The 22,125-nt window shown below is 46.9% G+C and overlaps 1 protein-coding gene across 4 annotated transcripts in view; it reads right to left on the bottom strand.

Annotated features, from left to right (window-relative positions):
- PPP2R5D (protein phosphatase 2 regulatory subunit B'delta) overlaps window positions 1-22,125 on the bottom strand; it is a 741,061-nt gene that overhangs the window by 132,046 nt on the left and 586,890 nt on the right. The gene's annotated exons all lie outside the window — the stretch shown is intronic.

Raw genomic sequence — 22,125 nt, forward strand, 5'->3', positions numbered from 1 at the left:
CAAAAGTTCACGCAAGTCTCCCTCAATTGGGCTCGGGCCTCTCAATCACAGCACTTGTAGGGGTTCCCTTCCCCAGCCTTAATTCACATTTGTTAGGAGTGCCCTTACCCTAACTTATCACACTTCTGGTCTTCCTCAGTCAGGCTCTGAAATGTTCCTGATGTCGAAGACTTTCGAAAGCGTTAGGCTTTTACTATAGACCTCCACAGGACCCCGTCGACTTTCCCTTCAGCTCGCACTTATTTGCCCCAGTGTTTCTTGGTCTGTGTAATTCAATATCATAAGCATAAGTGTTCAGTATTCACATTTCACTTCCCCTCTTGCCGGGGGCAATCTTAATCATCACGCCTTTTAAAGTTCATTCACATACTTTGAACTTCCAGCTCCAGAATGCACTGCTTCTAAACACTTTGTATACTGTCCTTTCTTTTTCTTGGCTTTCGGCATCTTGTTCTCACATGCCCTTTCCTTGGTGGCAATGCACTTCATATATACATATAAATTGTTCCTTTAGTAGCGTTTACTTAATCTTGACGCACACCGGGCTCCTTTGATCTTTGGACACTCACCGTTTGCACCATGGATCTGAAACAATTTCCTTCCTTCATCATTGGGATCAGGGCTCACTCTCATTGCCCCTCGGACGCCTGGGCTCTCATTACCCTAGGGGAACAAGCACTTACTGACACAAGGTCTGTAGCAAGTTGTTTGGCTGGCTCTTACTTCCAGGAGGCATGGCTCCCTTGCCGTGCTGCAGACTTTCTCCCTCAGCATGTCACGATCTGGCCCGCCATGCTCCTCCTCGCTTCTGGACCAGGGCTCCTCTGCCTTGCATCTCCTAGGTGTGAAACGTGTTCCTAGATCGCTCACTATGCTGTTTAGAGACACACCATTTATACTCTGCATACTGGTCAAGTGAAGTCAGGTGTGGATAATTAAAATGCATTTCCTGACACTGCCTGACTTCATTAAGGTAACATGGCAGTTCTCCATAGGTAGCTGTTCCCTGTTGATCCCTATGGGAAATCTTCCTTCCTCTTTGCTTACTCTTCTTCGAGCTAGTGATTGGGGAGGGGGATTTGGAGTGTGAAGCTAAGTGACCCCTGACTAAAGATGAGAGGGTTCTGGCTTGACTAGGAAAAAGGGGGAATCTCGAGTCTCAAGCTTGGGTACTTCCCTCCCATTTCCCTGCATTTCCTTCTTTTTGTCAGTATCTGAGTTATCGTGGTACAGGTAATTCTCTGAGAGATTGTGCACTCCTTTATGGTTTTCGAACTGGGAGGGGAGGAACTGGGTACAGTGATTGGAATAAAGGGGGAGTAACCGGGAGAATACCATTCGGTTTCTAACAATTCCCAAGGGTTCAAACCTTCCTTGAAGGTTTCTGCTCAGCAACAAAACACTTTGTATTAAAAAAACAACTTAAATGTGAATTCCAACCATGCAAGACACCTGGTGTACTACCCTGCCAGGTTTGTCTCCAGTTTAGTTAAACTTTGTTCACAGTCTTGTTTTGGCCTGGCGTATTCCTCTGCCAAGACTCCTTAATCCGGACTGCTTTATACACTTGCAAACTTTGGCTTTATCTGGTATACTTTCCTGCCAGGGATTTTAGTGTGAGTCTCTTATCATTTGCGACTGATCTGGTTTCACAAAGTTCACGAGGTCAGGGGTTATCCTTCGTTCCCCTTGACCTCCCTCTGGCTTCGCTTCTCTTTCACACGCTTGTAAAACCTGTATACTTCTTATACTTGTTTCCGTTTGTTCCTCTTCGGCAAAATCGTGTCTCATATTCTTTTACATTCGATGCACTTAAGTTTTTCGGTAACGTTGCAGAATAGCCCCAGCGTCCCAATCTCCCTTCTTTGGGCTCACCTTTTCCTGTCGCTCAACGGCTTCATTCGCCCGTCTCCACGTCCTTCGCAGCTCCTGACAGGTTGCTGAGACGGCTGAAGTGCTGCTCTTCGGTTTCCACAGACACCAATCAGACTTGCCTTTCTCTTCTAGTGCAGTCCAAGCGGGGCAAACCGTTTACTGCAGCCTTCCGCCTTCCCCTAGAGCCTTTTGGCACTATAGACTTCTCCCCAGCGGCTTGGTAGTCCCCTCGATGAGCGTCGAGCGGACACAACGTCCCCAGTCTGCTCGGTCTTCCTCCATTCAAGTTCCGCTTCTTAAATATCCCAGCACCTGCCATATGCGTTCTGCACTTCTAGGTCTCATGAATCTTCATTGCTCCCGTCAGCCTCCTCGTCTCAGTGTTCTCATATGTATGAAAAGGTTGAGCCTTTCAGAGTTTTCTTTTTCCATAATACTGGAAGAAGTAATTAGTAGATCTGTGAGGGAAAGGAGGGGGGGGGGGGTAATGTGACTTCGTCTGATGATGTAATGTTATCTCTTGAGGGTCACTTCTCCCCATGTGGTCCTCCCTCATATAGCCGCCCTCAGGGTCAGTATCAGGTAGTGGATGCCGTCACATGGGACACACACACAAAGTCCCAACCTGCCCCTCAAATCAGTAGAAAAATAAAGTCACAGTAAAGCACAATACCATCCTCTTTGTAAGGTGTTAGGAATGCCTTTATTGGCAACATGCCGTGGCAGTGAGAGTAAGCGCAGACAAGACTATTTCGCAGGATGGCTTTTGCCAGACAACATTTGCCTCTGGGCTCATTCAAGGGTCCAGAGGCCACAGATAAGCGCTGCCATGAATATTGTGTGTTTACTTGTGCCAGGTAACACGTGGGAGTTAAGGAGAGGGAGAGATTGACATTGTCTTTCTGTTGTTTCCCCCTTTTATCAGATTATGGACTTGCTAAATTCTGGGAGACATGGTGTGGTGACATATGGGACTTTGTGGGGCGATGGAACATTATACTGTGATTTGGCCTAAGCCAGAGTACAAGTCATGTTATGTTATGCAGGGGGCATGAGAGTAACACTCATGTCGAGTTATGAGAATATAAGTTGTGCTAAGAGTTGTGTATGTTAATGTTAAAGCTATTTATATAGCGCACCGTCACCAACAGAGTTGGTCTCCAGGTGCTCAGGCGGATCTGTAAACAAAGAGGTGGGGGTTGGCTTAGTGGGTGAAGAGGGCGTAGGAAAGTAAGAAGGTGGTGTTCTGTTGGCAGCTTCAGTTCGGTTTTCACTGTGCGCTGAGCTTGGGTGTGAATATAGGATCGAAGAGAGTCCTTGTGTGCTGTTGTTGCGATCTATATGTTGATTGTTGTTACAGTGTGGTGAAGTGCGTGCGGTTTGCTGTGAGAGAAGTGGTTGTGTGGGTTTTTGTGCGAGTTAAGTATGCAGAAATTTGAGATTTTGGTTAGTGGGTTATATATGTCTCTTAATCCTTGTAGTTTTTTTTTATGTATCCGGTTGTCATACTGGGTAGGTATATTCTTTCTCTTTCTTTCCTGACTGTCTAGTTTCTAGGGCAATAGCGTGGCTGGTTCCTAGCTAAATTATTTGAGCTTAGTACACGCGGTGGGCGATCATTATCCCCTAGTTCAATAGTGGTGTTATATTATCATTCGCCCGCTCCTTCCCATTTATTTACTGTTGTGGGCCATAGGGTGGGTATATTCTTTCTCTATCCCTTTCCTGACTGTCCAGTTTCTGGAGCAATGGCGAGGCTAGTCCCCAGCTAAGTTATTGAGCTTAGTATAAGAGACTAAGGTTTGTGTGCAGGTGGTGCTTTCCATACAGTACCCCAATACCTATCAAATGTACTTTGCCCAATCCTCTTTCCAGTTTTCCTCATTCCCCATGCCTATCCATAACCCCTTCCTAACCCCCTCCCCACCACTGGTTGCCATGAGGTGGCCCATTTATATAAGGAGGCATCTTTGCTAGCCAAGGTCGGTTGTGTACATGCAGCTTCCGCGGTTGCATTGGCAGTGTGGAATGAATTTACGACAGACTGACTGCTTTCTTCTGGGTACCTGTGCGAAGTAACTGTGGACCTACCTAGCTTGTCATCATAAGCACAGACCAGCCTAAAACACTTTGCCCTTTGGGGCATTTTTTTCAACTTTTTAACTCTTACATGCGACACTGGAATGCGCTCACCTGGATTGTGGAATTTTCTAGGGTCCCTGCGGTTGTTTACCAAGCTCTACATTTCTAGCAATTCTACCCAGATTTATTAGGAATGCTTAAATATCTGTATCACACGCCTCCCTAGGATATACATTGTATCACTAAGTATTGCCACTCTTTCCCGCCTCAGAATGTTATATGCCCTTCTGGGCCTAGGGTCTCACTAAATTATGTCCTGAACATTGGTAGCCCTCCTGGCCGTGTTGGACATTGTGTTCCGCTGTGTTCCACCGCTAAGTGCTGGATATGTGTAGTATCATACTTTTATTTAGAGTGTAGTAGGAAACCTGTGCTAACTTCTGTACCCATGTATCCAGCTACCCCTGGATCCTGAACATGATGTGTCTACTTAAACTCACCTCTGGAATTCTGTATGTACTGCGTCGGCCACCATGTGTGGTGCTTACATTTTAGGGTAAAGAGTTACTGTTTATTATTTACACTATGCTTGGTTATGGGCTATGTTTAACCAGAGTACTTTTCATAGCATACTTTGTGTGTGACCATATCAAGTGTATATTTTTCTGGATACCAGCATGGTGTTTTTTTTTGGTATCTCTCTATTGAGATTGACTGTATCTCCCTGCCAGCCTACCTCCCTCCTGAAGTTAAGCCTGACTGCTCTGCTACAACTACCGTTGGAGTGTCTGGGCTTTCCTTTTGGGCAACACATTTTTCTACCATTAGGTTCAATGGTTACGCAGCCCTTACCTAAGGGTTATGCAAACATGTCTGTAAGGTGCAGTTAACATGCTATAGCCAAAACCACAACATAGTAGCAGAGGGCCCGCACTGGATCTAGCGTTGGAATCGCTCCTATGCCTTAGAAAGACGTGAAGGAGGAAAAAACAGAAAGATCGATCTTTTTGAGAGCGATTGAAATATGAGTACCTTAAAAAGGGAAGGATGGTCACACTCAAGGCACCATCTCTCTGGAAAAAACAGAGGGTTAATTATTGCCGGGAACTAGCGCACACATCTTGTGGAAGTGTTGACTACAAGGATGACCTTCTGGGTGACTAATCTTAATGAACCTGACAACAGGGGCACAGAGCAGCCATCAAGAAAGTGAAGACAACATTTTAATCCTACACCAAAACCACTAACTGGTGTAGGAGAAACGGTTTACTTGCTCTGGCCTTCTCTTAAAGACCAAAACTATGGCCAAATACCTCTTCACAGTGCCAATCTGCAGGCCTGTCCGGCCCAGAACAAGCAGATAATCTAGAACAGAGGAGTTAGGGCAGGAGTTAGAGCAGCTAAATGGGCCCAGACCCCACTCCTTACACCAGGCACAGAATTTACAACATCTGAAGGCATACATGGATTTGGTGGTCAGCCTCTGAGATGAAAGGAATACAGCCAGGATGTCGTCCAACAAGTCGCACTCCCTGGATCTCAGACTCTGAGCCAGGCAAGAAGGTTCAGACAGCTGAGATTTGGGTGGAGTACTGTTGGGGAGGAGCTAGCGCTTCGGCTAGCACCTTCCTGCACCCCTCAAGCCCTTTACAATTAGGCAAGACTTCTAAGCACTATAGCACCGAAATCTTTTTTCATTTAAAAAATAAATCACACAAAGGCGTGGCCAGTCACTAAATAAAGATAGTTAGGATTGAAATAAAAAGGTGAAAATAACTATTAGTTGAATGAATTTGCAAACATTTTACATTGTATTTAGTATTCTCAGAGCACAGTAAAGAGCAGAATCCTCTGTGCCAGAAGGAATGCAGCTTGTGCTAAAAGTAGACTACAGGCATTGCGTCACCGAGGTTAGCTCTCTGAGCACACAAAGTGGCTGGGCAGCAGTTCCTGTTCATCAAAAGCCCATGCAGACTAAGAATAAGAGCATACAGATTCAATGTGCGACATACAGAATTATGAAATCAGGTTTAAAAGAGATTATAGGACCACATAAAAATATGAGTAAGATGTATGGATTATGAATGAAAATTAGTTATAAAAATGTTTAGTTTTTACTGGGGACTAGGTCTCAAAGCTTGTAAAAATCTGCAGGGCTGCAGTGTCCTTCTATGTAAGGTATTAATATGGTAAGTAGCATGGCTGCCAGGAATTGCTGATGAAGAAAGGAAGACTTTGCAGAATCCCTTGAAAGGCAAGATAGACAATTTTGGATGAGCTCAGTGACCAAGTCGAGTGTATTAAGGCTTCAGGCCCAGCACCAGTCTTCAGGACCTGGGAGGGCAGTTGAGTGACAGAATATACTGCTCTGGGCAGAGTTCTTTGCCAACCCTCACTTTTGTATAGATTTCATTTGTTATCTTTTGCAAGATAGACTCTTAGCCTTAATTCCATAGAGGGGTGGATTTACTCTGGTGAGCGTGATCAGGGGTACCCCAATGTATTTAATGGCTACAAGTATGGCCTACCTTTCAGTACCCCCCTACAACTGGGAGAATAGGACAACCCTCAACAGAAGGTGCCAGTTGGGGCATAAATAACTGTCCAGATGTTCCAGAAACCCCATTCTGCAAGCCCAATACGGAGTGATCAGAAACAAGGACTTAAAATGGCATCTCCCGAGAACAAGCAGCATGACAGAACACCCCAGAACAGATTGCAGTCCAACTATAATCAGTGCATCCTTCAAAGCTCCCTGCCGAAGAAATTCACTTGAGTAGCACAACTCACACTTATGTTCACACTGGAGATTAAGAGGTCCATTTGAGGAATTCCCCAGAAGAGCTACTCCAGACTCCCTGGCACAGCTCCCACTAGTGGGAGGACAAAGTCTGCCTACTCAAGGCATCCACTGTAACGTTCTGATCACCGCCATTTGGGCAGCTGTCGGACACCTTGTTCTGCAGAGTTCATAACCACAGTAGCATTGCTTCTCTGCACAGTCAAGGACATCACACCACCTTGCTTGATGAGGTAATGCATGGCCACTGTTTTGTCCGCAAGGACCAGCAAACGTTTGTCCTTTATAGAGGCGAGAAGGGCAACCAGTGCCAGACTGTGGGCCTTCAATTCCAGCAAGTTTATGTGTTCCAGAGCCTCCGAGGGGGATCACAGTCCGCTCACCATAAGATCTTGCAGATGAACACCCCAGCTTTTCAAGGGTGCATTCATGGCTGCCATCAGTTTGGTCCAGCCTTGCCAAAGCAACACCTCCCTCAGTAGGTTGTCTCCCAGGGACCACCATACAAGATGTCAAGAGGTCTGACATGTTTCCATGAAATTGGGACCACCGCCAACAGGGAAGCCACTGAAGCAACCTCATACGTAATCGAGACTTCGACACTACACAAAACATTGGAGGGCATGAGGCCCAGCAAATGAAGGAAGGTTTAGGCCCAAACCAGTTCTTGGCTTTAGAAGATCTCCCTGTGCTCGAGTAGAAGGGCCTGCCCAGATGTGTGGTCAGACCACACAGATAAATCAGAGGGTTTGGGATGGCGAAACTTGAGACTTCTTTAAATTGAAAGAGAAGTCCAAACTGTGCAACAGGCTACGTGTGTGGTACAGGTGTGCCAACCCCATGTTGGGGAGCGAGCTCATAAAAGTCAGTTGTCCAGCTAAGGAAAGACTTTCCTTCCTGAGGCGAGCCACAACAAATGCTAGCAGCTTGGTGAAAACCCTAGGCGCCAAGACAAGCTAAATGGCTGGGTCTTAAACTGATGGTGTAAAGACCCCAATGTGAATCTCAGGCACTTCTTGTGCAAGTGATATATAGGCACATAGAAGTAGATGGCCTGAGGATCCAGAGACACCAGCCAGTCGTGCATATCGAGGTACTAAAGGATCTGGGTAGGCATGACCATCTTGGACTTGCCCTTGTGCAGGTAGAAGCTAAAAAGCCTCAGATTGAAGATATGACGCAAGCCCCAGTCTTTCTTCTGAACCAGAAAATACAGATAATACAGCCTCTGCCGGGAACAGGGCACGAGTTCAATAGCGCACTTCCACAGAAGCTGACAAACCTCCCCAACATGAGGGTCCGGAGGCAGAACAGGGCTGGTAGGTGGATGGTCTGGAGGGCATTGAAAAAATAAAGACAATGCTCCTGATTCACGACCTACAAGGCCTAAGCATCTGACATGGTATGATGCCACTCCTCGCTGAACAGAAATATCCTCCCCCAATTGAGGTACACTGTATGAAGTCCTCTCCCAAAAGGGTTTTGTGCCTGGTGGGGCAAAAGATAAAACGCACACACCCTCTGGAGCTCGATCCCAATACTGACTCAGAATGTCCCCAGAATTCTCAAATCTTTCAAAACAGGGCTTTTTCAACACCAGACCATTGACTAATCCCAATGGATGCACAGAATGCAACTCTCAGTACTGCGCTACTGTTAAAAGATGCCAGCCCAAACGCTGGCTACCCATACCTTGAACAGCGCTCTGCTGCTTTCGAGCTATGTCTATACTTAATAAATGAAAATAACAGCTGTGATTGTTCGAATAGATTTCTTTTTAACCTGTTCTGACTTTTTCAAGGGAAGTAAAACCTTCAGCTTCACTTTTGCTCATTTGCTATGGAAAAACTGATCAGTCCTTCAGACTGTCGGTACTAAGAAACTAGATTTCCCTTTATTCTTTTACATTTTGTAACTTTTTACCATTGCACACAGCATCTTACAATGCAGCGCAATAGGGATAATTTTGTATCACCCTAGCTTTTACACTTGGGATTTTTGATTACTTTTATGTGTGCCTAAAGACAAGTTGGTGGCCGCAGTTCCATTTTTTCAATTTTTGCAATATTTTGATGTGCACATTTGCGTTTACCGTGTGCGCCTACTAAATGTGGCTAGTGCCCTAAAATGGCTGTGCACCACATTTTCAGGAAATTCCATATAAGTGTGGGTGTCTGTGTGTGTGTGTGTGTGTGTTCATGTGCGCGCGTGCGGGTGTCAGTCGCCCAGGAAAGGGGTGGAACTGTCTAGTCCCAGTCCACATCCATAGAGTCAGAGTCTAGTTGTGGGGCATAAGTGAAAACAATAGTTGTCTCTGATTGGACAACTACTGGCTGTTTTGAATGGTGCAGATCCTTACCATATGTGGGCTTGGTCTTGCTTCAAGGCTGGATTTTGGATAAGAAGAGGACTCCAGCAGCCATTTCTTCAGATCAGCGTTGGGGCCAAGAATCCCTCAAAGAAGATCAGCCTGCTAAAGATCCGAAAAAGAATCCTCAAGAGGCCTGGCATACCTTCCTGCGTCTGGCCCGGTGAAGCCTTGTTGGACTACCTGCTGCTTCAGCCCCTGGCCTAGTGGGACCAACTCGTTTTGAAGATTTCTGTGGATCCAGCTGTCCTGAGCCTTCGCAAGTGTCCCTGGACACCCCCTTAAGGAAGTGTTGCACCCGGAATTTCAGTGGTTGCCAGCTTGTGGGACACGTCTCCTTCGCTGCAAATTTCAGCGTCCCAGCATCAATGGATCCTGTCCTAGAGAAGTTGCTACAACCTTTAAGGACGAATGCCGTCGTCTGTGTGAGGTGGCCGTCGCTGGAACTCAACTTCCCCCGTCATGTGAAGTGCCCTGAAAAGGCCTGCATTAGTAAATCTTGCATTTCTTCATCACCAGGGGGTTCATCTTGCATCTGGAGCCGACCGGAAGAATCCTTGCAGCTGTAGCTTCTGGGCACCTCTCACCAGAACAAACAGCAGGAAATCCAACCTCCAGCGACCCCCAGTCGACTCATCAAGTCATCTGGGAAAATCGTAATCAGCAAAGTAAACAAAAAGTATTTGTCCTCCCGGTCCATCATAGACTAACATCGGGAACCAGTTCTTTTGTAGCCTAATCTTCCATTCCACTGCCTTTTGGTCGTCAAACCTGGGTAGCATTTTCTGAAAGAGAAGAACACAATTTATTTACTTAGCAACCTTGTGGAATATCCTATTTGAACAATAACCAACAAAAAATATTAGAACTTACCTACAGAGACTACACTCTGGTGAGAAACACTGTGGCTCCTGTGACTTTTGGGCATGAGGCCCAATTCTTCTTAGGGACTGGACTGCTGAAGTTAGGAAAATGTACTTATGAATTGGTTCCATCTTTACTGGATTCATTTACTTACCTCCTGTGTTGATTAAGTCATTTGAATGCATTTAAAGAACCTATGTTTATTGAGTACTGTGCGATAATGATATCACCTACTAGTTTCATTTTGTAGTGCGAGTAAGGCCTGTGGTAAATATTTGTATTTCATATATATACCTGAATTTAGTTATTGTGTGGACTCACTGAGGGGCCCTGATACCACTCGCACTCTCCTAAGAATAGCCTGGACTGCTCTCCACATTTACCTTCAATGGGTTTTGGCTAACCTCTCAGAGTTCCCTGTACACTATAACTAGGGTACCCTACTAAAAATCTGTCCACCACACCAGATTCTACCAATCCATTTCAACAGTGGAGATGCCCCCTCCATAGGCTCAGCAACCTCTACCGGGGAGAATGACACAGCTGTTGCTTATCAGATTGTGCCTATCCTCTGCCACGGTGGGCGGGGAAGAGAAGGGACGAAACACCCTAGCAGCGGGAGCTGAGGGCTGTTGAACGGCTAAACCCAAGGACGTTGCTGTGGCTTTGGATGACTGGTACTTTTGCAAGGAGTACTCCGCTTTAGTCCAGAAGAGGTTGTGCCCATCAAAAGGCTCGTCAAACAGTTTAAACTTAATGTCTGAAGCAAACTCTGAGAACCTCATCTACACCACAAGTGCCTGAAGATCGTGCCCATGGTACCTGCATCCATCACACAGTTGGCTGTGTCCATGCCAGAGTGCAAGATCGGACTGGGTGTCTCTCTACCATTCTTGACAAGGGCGTTAAAATCTTGTCTCAGATATCCCTCCGGGTGCTTGTCAGCCACCTCTGTGGTCTAAATAACACAAGTAAGAAGACCGCTCAAGGGTTTTTGTTACGATCTTAAAGGGGGCCTAAATAATAGCTGTTCCCCGATCTCGCACTCATCTTCCCATGGGCTCCCTTCCATGCTAGCTCTGACTTTGCTAATCCCCAAGATGATGGTCACCAGAGATCGATACCCTACCATCTAAAAGCTTACTGGCTTTGGACGGAGGCCTAAAGGCTGGAGCCTTATCTTCCTTTCTCCCTTCCTTCCAAAAGGTATGCTAACCTTTCCCCAAATATCAAATGAGGTCCGGGCTCAGACACTCTTCTCCTTATACACTTGTTTTCCTCTCTTCTCCCCATCCTCCAGTCTCTCCCTCTCTTTCGCTGTCTCACCAACATTCACACACACACACACACTCTCTCCTTACCTCGCACTACCCCCATTCTCGCGTCACTATACCTCTTCTCCATCTACACCCTACCACACTATATCTATTACTGCTACCTTCACTGCATCTCCTGCCTCAAATTCCCAGTCAACACTGTCACTACTGCCTTGCACTCTCGCCACAACCTCCCACCATACAATCCCTCCAATTTCCCCGCTTCTCCCTCTCTCAATACTCCTTTCTCATTCACCTTTTCCACATCGGCCTCACGACACTAAACTCCATACAACACTCCATACAACTAGAAACATGCTATCTCACATAAGACCTCACCTGCATTCTGCTACGAACTCACAGCACACCACTCCTCCGGCGGGGCTCATGGTCCACCTCCACGCCTACTGACCTCACATCCGCAACTGCTGACCTTACTCCTGAGAGCACTCACTCCGTTTCTCATACAATCCACTTTTATAGTGCTCCTGCTGATTCCATCTCCCCTCCCCCTTCTGTTGGCTGCAGTGCTCATATTTTACCCAGGGGCTGAGTTACGCAGGTGAAAAGCTTTAAACACCCCCAAGCACCCTTCCCCTTTTCCAGCAATGGCTTGGTTGCAATCTCTGATGGTGTGGTAGCTGGCAGGGGCTCAGGCCGCTTGTTCTCCATGTGGCAACCTTCATATACTGGTGTGTTTTACTGCTAATTCATTGGGGGGGGGGGTTTGTTTTTCTTGTCTTCTCTTGCAGTAACTCCTAATTCCGTTAGTTTTCCACTGCCCACCATTCGCCTCAGTTAAATCTGGGGTTGGTATGTGTGTTAAGTGTCTCATTTCTGTTTGGCAAGGAAATCCTTAGTGGATTCCCTGTCTGTTCTTGTTTCCATTCTCCTGGATCCGTCTTTTTTTTGGTTGCTCTGAGATGCACTCTGGGAGTTGGAGTCTTGAAACGAGAATACGGACCAAAAATAGTACTCGGAAGCATGTGAATAAGGGTGGTACTCTTGGCAACATTCATAGCATGTGTGCGGTAATAGGGACTAGGCCCTCCACCCCCCTCTCCCCACTTCTGGGAAGGGTCACCTGTACCCTCGCCAGGGTCATAACCCTTACACACTGTCACGCACACACATCACATTCCAACAGCCGAAGTAAAATGTTGCCTGGGGACAAGATAAGTTAACTGCCTGCAGGTCAAGGCTGCCAGAGGCGAATAATATATGCCACCAGATGTCCAACTTCTTACTTTGCTTGTCAGGGGACAAAGAGGAAGGACCTGGTCTTCAGGTTGGTTATAGCGGCCTGCACTACCAAGTTCTCAGGAGCGGGATGGGAGAAAAAGCCATGTCCGAAGAAACTGGAAAATGCTTCCTGGCCAGTTCTCGATCCACTGAAGGGACTGAGGCTAGCTTCTCCCAGGACTCCAACACCAGTGCCTGAACTGCTGGGTTGAAAGGCAGTACATTTTGTCTCTAAGGAGGTCGCTCATGCAGCATGTCCGTGGGCACGAATTGAGCCTTGGGTATGGTGAGGGCTGACAGGCCCATTGTGTCCACAACCTTCTCAATCTTTTGGAAGGAGGCCTGAGGCTTTCCCGGAGTCAGCGCAAGGAGGATGCTCAAATCCAGGGGAGGTCTCGAGGCAGATGGCTTCTTATAAATCTCCTCCTTTGAAGAATTCCCCAGGGAAATCTCACGTCTCCCTGGAGTCAAGTGGCTCTAATAGAAAAGACATGGGGTTACCTTCCACATAAAAGACTTCAGTCATCATGGACATCAACTTGCCCAACAAATGTGGGGCATAGTCTTGAGGAGCTCCAGCACTGAATGATGCAGACAACACCAAGGTAAGAGGAGCCAGCCCTGTGGGCTCCATGACCAAAGGCGTAGCTTCTCAGGCGTGTTTACAATCAACTGAATCCGTTTGAGCCGGGGCAAAGCTCGTAGGCATGCTGCCGTGGAATAGAGAGGGATCCTGGATGGCTCGTCCAAGCGCAGTGGGCCCCGTTGAAGCCACTGACACCTGGGAAAAGATGTCAAGCATCTTTAGCCTAAAGGCCTCTGGGACAAATCCGTGGATGTGGTCAGCTTTTCACTAGGGGGAGTCCCTTTGCACAATAACTCAGCCCCTTCCTACAGAACAACTACTTCCCTAAGAAGTTCATAACTTAGACACCCTACCATTGCCCTAGAAAGTACTGGGACGAGGAAGAAAAGGAGTTACCCAAGTGAAGATCCCTTTCCCAGTACTGTGTTGAGGAAGAACCCCAAAGACTCACAAGGAAGTCCTAAAATCAGTACTGTGACAAGGGAGAAGTGTGGAGGCATGAGTATTACCTATTGGAAGCATGATGAGCGGGCTATTGTCTGCCCAAGTCATATTGGCCAGAGCCAGTATAAAAGGAAGACAGACTTAGGAAGTATGAGAGAAGCCCTCGTGTAGAAGCAGCTGTGGACCAGAGGCTCTGTCAGAAGGGGACACGTTACATGCCGGCGAAGTGCTGAGAACTGGGGGGAGCCAAGGAGAATCCCTTTTCAAAAGGACCCAACAGAGAGCCTAACCCTCCCCATTGGGGAAGCAGGGGAACCCCATGCTGTGGATATGCTGCAGCACACCTGAGAAAGGGGACATGAGTGACTGCAGAATCCCAAAACCAAAGCAGAAAGACCCAGAGGCCAACCAGAGACTGCTGGGAGAGACCATGTAGGTGCAGGGGTGACTGCTATGCTAGGTAGGGGAAGAAGGGAGAAGCAGGATACCCTGTCCCAGCCTAACAGGAGAAGGGAAACTCTGGGGAAGCAAAGTAACCTTCCTGAGGCTCCAAAAAAACAAAACAAGTAAGACGGGTCTGGCAACAGCACCCAGTGAAGGTCTGCCACACAATCAGAAGAGAACCGTACAGGTTTGGAACCCACACCTCAGAGACTTGAAAGCAAGGGGAGAGAAGAAGAGACCAGAGAAAGGGAAGCGTCCTCCCTGGTGTCGTGAGAACTGAATGAGAGAAGTCAAGATAAGAAAGGCACTCTTGACATTGTTAAGAAGCCTAAAGAAAGCTAGGGAAGGAAGACATTTTCCATGTAACTGTTTCGGTACGCGTTGGAACTTTGTTTTTCTTCAAATTGGATTGGAACTCTTCTGGATCAAGAATATGTGATAACTTAAGGGACAGAAATAGATTTTTGACACAGGACGGTGGGCTATATAATTTTTATGGACATCCTGACAAGTCCTTTCCATTTGGTTTGAGGCAGGGAAACACCTCTTGGTAATAGGGCTAGGTAGGTTTTTCCCAGATTTGCTTTTGAATAAATGTTTATGCCAACAAACTTACCACTGTTGTGTCTGTCTCCTATCTTCAAACCCTCACACGAAGAATAATGGTGATCTGAATCTCTTGGGGATCGAGACAGCTTCGGATGCTGCTTCGTCTCTTTCTGCAGAGACCTACGCTACTCTCTGACCCGTTCCACGGCTTGCAAATTCAAAGGTGTCCTCTTGTCCTTGTGACAAAAGTTAATAGCTTTGCTGAACGCTCCTGCAAGGTCGTAAGGTCCGCTGATTGGCACGATCCACAATCCTGCAGCTCATATTCCTCCTCCAGGGAGCAAAGACAAATCCTGTGAGGGTCAAAGAGAAGTTTCTCAGGCAATCCGTGCAGGGTTAAGTGCACAAGGACTTTCCTGGAGTGGGCGAATGACACAGTAAAACGTTTTAGAATGGTGCTTGTGAAGCCTATTTAGTTTGCAGAAAAATGTAATGTAGGTTACGGTGATCAGCGCCACGATATATACTGTCCGCAAAGTCATGTTTGACGCGGGACGTGCAGAGGCATACAGGAGAGCAGAGACAGAGTTCACTGCACCCCCGATTGCTAAAACTGTTTCGAAGAACAGCTGGGCAGGAGATTTCCTGTCACAGACGAGGAATCAGTGGGAGATAGGGATCCATTATAAAAGAAGAATATGATCCATCTGGAAATTGTTTGCAATCTGCAGCACCATGTTTGCCGCCTGCTAAGGCTATATAAACATTGTACATCCATACTAAATTCCCTGGATCTGGCCAGATAAAAACGAGCGGAGGAAAGAAAACAGTAATCCTTTGGCTGAGGTGAAAGTCTGATCATCTCCGGAAGGAAGGTCAGTCTAACTTTCTGCCTGGAAAAGCCCAAATAAGCGGGCTTCACAGCCGGAGCTTGTAGCTCACTTACTCGCCTGGTTGCTGTAATTTCTAACCGAACAACTGCCTTTTAAGAGACTGCAGCCGCAAAGGACAAGAATGTATAGGTTCAAAGAAGGATCTCATGTAAAATAGAAGCACCAAGGTTAAATCCCACAGCGGTAGGACAAATTGTCTCACAGGAACACGGTCACCAGACCTCTGCAGGATGACTGCAGGATATTCGAAATGGGACCCTTGTTCAGGTGTCCCTTTGAGCACTAAGATAATTGCTTGATAGCCTTTCAGAGTGCTGATTTGTATTCCATTTCAAGGAACATTCAAGAGAATTTGCAAGAATGCAGCAGTAGAACTAATAGGATCTAGATCCATCTCTGTGCACAAAGCACACCATTTTGCAGCGACAGCTGTAAAGAGCTTTGGTGCTGGCCTTTCAGGCAGGTCACAATCCCTGGTTCACAATCTATCAAGAGCTTGGGATGAAGATCTGTTCCGCCTCCTACGCTGGCCCAGATTGGGAGAGGTGGTCTTCTCCCTTTGGGAGGTGTTGAGGATGTCAGATGGTAATTTCGAGGAGGGTTGTTACCAGGTCCTGACGCCCAATTCGGAGCAACCAGAATCATTGTGTACTTGAATCGCCTCAGCCTCCTGAGAACCTGCAAGATGACTGGGATCTGTGGTAATGCAAAGAGGAGGTTGGAACGCTTGACCACTGAGATCACATCCTCTGTGCCCTCTCGGCGGAAGTTCCCTAGCCCAGCACTGCTTGCACTTAATGTTACACTGTAGTCGTCCCGCAAAGGTTGAAGATTTCTGCAATAACTGCCTGGCACAGCTCCGGCTCATGAAGGCAGAGCTCTGCCACTTCAGAGGATCGACCTTCATATTTCTCTTCCTGGCACAATGGGCTGCCAACAAGAAAGTCATCCTCTAAAGCCCAGAAGCAGAGCTTCATCACTTACCTGCACAGGCGCAGTAACGCTTTGCCCACTCTCTTGTTGAGGTAGTGCATTGTCACTGTGTTGTCTATCAGAATCAGGAGCTTTTACCCCATGAATAAAAGAGTGCAAGGAAGGTAGGCTTTCAGGGTGGGAGGATAGCTAATGGGAAACACGCTGGTCTTGAAAGCAAGAGCAACACAGGTTTGAAACCCTGTTCCGCGCTTACAGGATGGATTACGGCATGAAGCATGGTATAAGAACTCAATTTAGTTTTCTTTTTCTTTTTAAAGCCTGATTGCCAGCAGCACCATCCGATTGATATACACCCTGGTTTCTATCAAGGACCAAATCTTACACAGAGACCCTTCGGATGAGCACCTCAGCCTTTATAAATAAAAAAATAGATTTGACTTTTTTTTTTTGAAAAAAATATTTCGAAATTTTTGTCATTTCGACATTTTTTTTTCGACATTTTGACTGACCACCATGTCTGACATGTCGCTGGAAAACTGGGACCATTGCGATCCGAGGAGTCACTGGCATGATCGCATCCGTAGATGGGTCCATTGCACAAAGAAAATGCAAGTTGCCATCAAACCCACAAGGCGCAGAAAAACATAGGCTGGCAGGTGTTGAGTACTGGAATTGGTTGATTATCTGCAGGATATTTTGTACCCTTTCCTCGAGGGTGAGGTGGGGCAAGGGGTGGCGTTCTCCGATCCAGTATCCAAGGCACCACAGATAAAAAGGACATCTTGAAATTGAGGGAGTAGCCCGGGCTATGAAGGAGATGGCACGTGCAGTGAAGATGAGGGCTTGCCCGCTGCTTTGATGAGCCAGTTGTCCACCAGGTAGGGGAAGAATTAGAATCTTAGCCCTCCTGAGTCTTGCCACCACCATCGTCATCGGTTTGGTGAAAAGTTTTGGGTGGACGCAAGTCTAAATGTGAGCTCACAGAATTGGTAATGCGCCTCACCAATTGCAAACCCCAGGGACTTTGTGCTTCTGATCGTTGGGCACATGGAAAAAGCATCCGGAAGATCTAAGGACACTAAACAGTCTTCGTGCTCCAAAGAGTGTAGGATCTCGACCAACATTGCCATCTTAAATTGGTCTCTTAGAAACTTGTGTTGAATCCAAGATGGGATGTAAATCCCTGTTTGTTTGGGTCATCAAAAAGTAGACAGAATACCACCCCTTTTTTTCTGTTCCTTGGCAGATACTACTTCATTTGCTGCCTCAGGTGCTGAGTTCCAACCTATTCCAAAAGGAATGGGTTCAGTGATGTTGTCCTGACAGAGTGTGGTCCAGGGGTTTCCGAATTAATGCGAGGTGGAAACCTTGAACAACCCCCCTTGAAAGATCCAAATGTAAAAACCAAAAGCCCTTCCCTCCCGTCAGCAGCAAATGAGATGGGGGAAAAAAAATATCAAAGAGGCATCTGAGAGGAGGTTGCCAAGGGCACAGAGGCTCCTTAGCTTTGACATTCCTGGGCACTCTCTCCCCGGTCTAGTGAACCGCTTCTGCGCACATTTGGTTCCGCCTCTGCCTGAAAGCAACTGAAGCCACGGCCTCTACCAAACTACCATGCGGGTATTGAAAAGGGCTGGTCTGTGGTTTACTGAACTTCCAGTCCCAAATAATTTGATGTGGCTTTTGAAACCTGGATTTACTCTAGGGATATATTTGCTTTTGGCTGGAAAACGGTATATCACCAAACAAGATGTCGAGTAGCTAGGCTTGCTGTCCCCATATCAAGAGCAACGCAGTGTGCTGTGTTGAGCTCAGTTTTCAGTGCTTGGCACGCTGCTTCCTTTCCATCCTCTTTCTCTGAAACCATCCCAGATCATGCCTTCAAGCAATTAGTTTGCTGCCTCCGACATCTTCCAAGAATGGTTTATTGCTTTAAGGAGCCATGCTACTTGCCATAAAAATATTCTTGCCAAAAGTGTCCCGTTTCTTTCTTTCTTTCTTCTGCTGTCCAGAGGCAGAGACAGAAACACAGAACTCTTAGCTGCTGCAATCAGTAGACTCTCCAGTGGCATGCTTCAAGAGATTGCAGCCCTTTTACAGATCCAGGACCATGGTAGGTAGGAGCTCACCACAGTGGTTCAGGTCCATGGCGCCGCAGGATCAGCCCCGCAGATGGCCAGTAAGGAGGATTTACTGCAATGGCTCACTGAAATTTGGAAGGACATACAAGGCAGCCTGGCGGAGATGGCAGGAAAGGTTGCCGCTATTGATAAGCACTTGGATTAAATCCCTATACTCTGCCAACTTCCCCTTGTTATTTGCAAACGTAGAGTCGGAACTTAAACGCTGGCATAAGCAAACAATCTCGTGGCTGCGTCGTATAACGGCTGTAAAAATGAATACCATTCCAAAGCTTAGCTACCACTTCTCAGCGCTTCCGACTGCAGCTCCTTTACACAAAATACTTGCATTGCAAGGGAAAATGATTGCATTCATTTGCCGCAAATCGCAAAAAAGGTCCTGCTGCGTAAACAAACATTGAGGGGGTTGAGGGTCTGTGATATCTATTGCTATTACCTAGCTTCTCAACTATCGCATGTATTTACTTGGGTGCAAGTGGGAGACGTTCCCATCTGGGTACAGACTGAACAAGCAGCTTCCTCAGTCCCCTTGAGACGATTGCCATTTGTGCAGTTGAAAGTTAATTATGCAGGGTATACTCTCCTCTATTCGACATCTCACACACTCGCATGGTGGAACCGAGCAACTAAAACCAGGGGCACCCCTAATGGTTTCACATTTCCACCAGATGTGCCAGTTCCCCCTGCCCACATTTCCAGCAGTGCAAGTTTACTACAGGATACATTGTCACTAATTTTCTGGGGGGAGTAGTGCCATCTATGTAACAGCTTTACAGCTTGCATTCTGTATTGCAGGGGCACAGTGGAATACAACACCTTAAAACATATCTACAAGCAGAGCTCATCGGGGAGATCCATGCAAAGCCCTCTTCTCCACTGCACCATGGCTGCAATTTGACCAAACGGTTACACTAAGAGCCAAGGGCAGCTCGTCCATAATGGGCAAAGGGGCGTTGACCCACCAGGTCTTGGACCCCTCTCGGCCATTATGGAGGAGCCAGCCCAGTGAAACACTGAACGTTCCCTCATAAGTTTTTTTTCAGCTGAGGGAGTGTTCTGAACTGTAGCTCCCCAGCCACGCAAGCCCAATGAGCCATGTAAGGCTAGGGCATTTCGCATGTCTGTATGTGCAAGGGGGCGCTCCAGTGCCTTGTCGCACATACAGACAGAGCAGGCTGGAGTGGGGCGTCTAGTCACTCAGGCTCAGGCCCCTGCATGCATTTGCAGGAACCGGGAAGCTCCCGAGCGCTGGAGAGGAAAGACCCACGGCAGAAGGTACGTTTGTTTATGTTCATATATTTTTTTTATTAAAATTATGTGTATGAATGCGTGCAGGCTTGTTTGGCTAGGTGAATGTATGATGGATGCTGGTATCAATGAGAGCATGATTGCTGTGTGTAGGTTGTGTAAATGTGTGTGTTTGTATGTTCATTTATTTATTATTTAAATATGCGTATGGATGTGTGTATGCTTGTGTTATGAGTGAGTGCATAGTGAGTGCTCGTGCTGGTCCGAGCAGATTTTGGCGAGGGGGGCAGGGGGTGAGGTGTGAGAAGGTTTGCAAAAATGCCTTTGTTGCACAATACCCCTCCCCACAAGCCAAAATCAGCTCTTCTGAGGTGCTGTGGGGCCCAGGGGGCAGGGTTGCCATTTCTTTTACTGGCCATCTATGATCGTTGTCTAGTAAAAACAAATACCATACCTACCCCACTGGGACCCCCAGCGCCTTGGATATACACATAATCACTTTGATAGTGTGTGTATGTTTGGCGCTGTGGGGACCAAGGGACAGGCATGTTATTGTTTTACTGGACACCCCAGTGCCTGGCATACACACAACCACATTGATTGCATGTGTGAGGAGCTCGGGACCCAGGGGACAGGCATGCAATTTCTTTTTTTGGGGCATCTATGGTAGGTGTCCAGTAAAGAAATACCATGCCTGACCCCTGCGCCTCCAGCACTTCGCATACACACAATCACATTCACTGTGTGCGTGTGAGGCACTGGAGGCCAGGGAGCAGGCATGGCATTTTGTACTGGGTATGCCCAGTAAAGAATGCCAGCCCAGTCCGCTGGGATTCCTAGCACCTCACATGTAATATCAAGGCTTACCCCCAAGTCCCCACCAGCGCCTTGCATGTAATCATAATTTATGATCTGTGCATGTGAGGCGCTGGAGGGAAATGAGGGAAGGAATGTAATTTATTAATGGGCATCTGATAGAGGCCCTGTAAAAAATGCCATGACTGGGCCCCCCAGCACCTTGCATTCACACTTAATCACATTAATCATTAACGTGATTATGTCAGAGTGCAAGGTGCTGGCGCACCATGGAACAAGCATGGCATTTATTTTACTGGGCATGGCGTTTTTTTTTTACTGGGCATGGCGTATATAGCCTGCATGATAAGTGTTATTATGTAGCTACATTGCCATTTTAATGCAGCCAGTTTGGACATGTTTTCATACTTTGGCAAGCATTTTTAATGGTAAAGCCAACTGTAGTATGTCCTTATGTGGGGATACTGCCATATATTGGCAGAACAAACTATATGTTTTCTTATAGTATCATAATTGGCAGTATGCGCAAAGCAAACATGAGTATGTCCTTACATGGTAATACTAGGGTAGCATGGAAATGTATGGGCACTGCAAGGAACTCATGGTGGCAACAGTAAAGAGACACGTGATCACAGTTAAAGGGTGTTTATTGAACAATGAATGCAGGGTGGAAAAATGCCCAAGCTAAACCTAAATCTAAGAAGGGCGCAAGCGTCGACCATCAAATGAAAAATAAGGCAGTCCTAGTGGCGTTTGTTAGGGAGAATTCTGTTTAGGCTGAATTTCCTAACCTAGTGAGTCCCCCAGCAGCTTTGCTGGATTTCTGGAGTTTGTTTTTTTCCATCCTGCCAAGAGTGAGACTCTTTTCTCCCACTCTTGGACATGAATGTGGTTAATTCCTTGGAATGTCAATGTGTTCTATGGGCTATGGGGTCTTTTACTCCATAGGGTCTCATGTGTTTTGCTATGTGTGTTACAACGCACCCTCCGTGCCGTAACACTGGGGTGTCCTAGAGGATCCCCACCATAGACTCCATACCCTGGGACTGACTACTGTCTCCCAGGGCATGTAAAGTCACCATTGGCTTTACTAGACCTAAATTTACTAACAGAACTAGTACAAACCATCCTATTGTGGACGTACTGGTAGGGGTAATTCGATTACCCCTGGGTCTGTTGTTCGAGGGGGCACTGTCCCCCCTCGTCGAGTTTTGGCTGGTGGCAGTGGAAACTACTTGTTATATTCAGCCCCGAATATAATTCTATGGGATTCTTCCCATTGTTGGAGGCTAATACTTTTTCCCGCTAGTCTCGAACATACCGCCGGTTTATTTGTTTTAAATAAATCTACCGGTTGGTATTTTTTTCCAGAACTCGGTTTTTAAAATGGCGTCTGTGTTCGCCTCTGTAACTCCGAACCAAGGGTTGAGCCCTTTGTTCCACTTTTGGTGGGCTTCTGCACAGAAGCCCTCCAAAGTGGTGCCATTCTGTCTGGGTACCACAGGTGGTGTGGGAGGGGGT

Source organism: Ambystoma mexicanum, chromosome 4q (genome assembly GCF_040938575.1).
Source record: "Ambystoma mexicanum isolate Mex_15411 chromosome 4q, UKY_AmexF1_1, whole genome shotgun sequence".
Lineage (NCBI taxonomy): Eukaryota > Metazoa > Chordata > Amphibia > Caudata > Ambystomatidae > Ambystoma > Ambystoma mexicanum.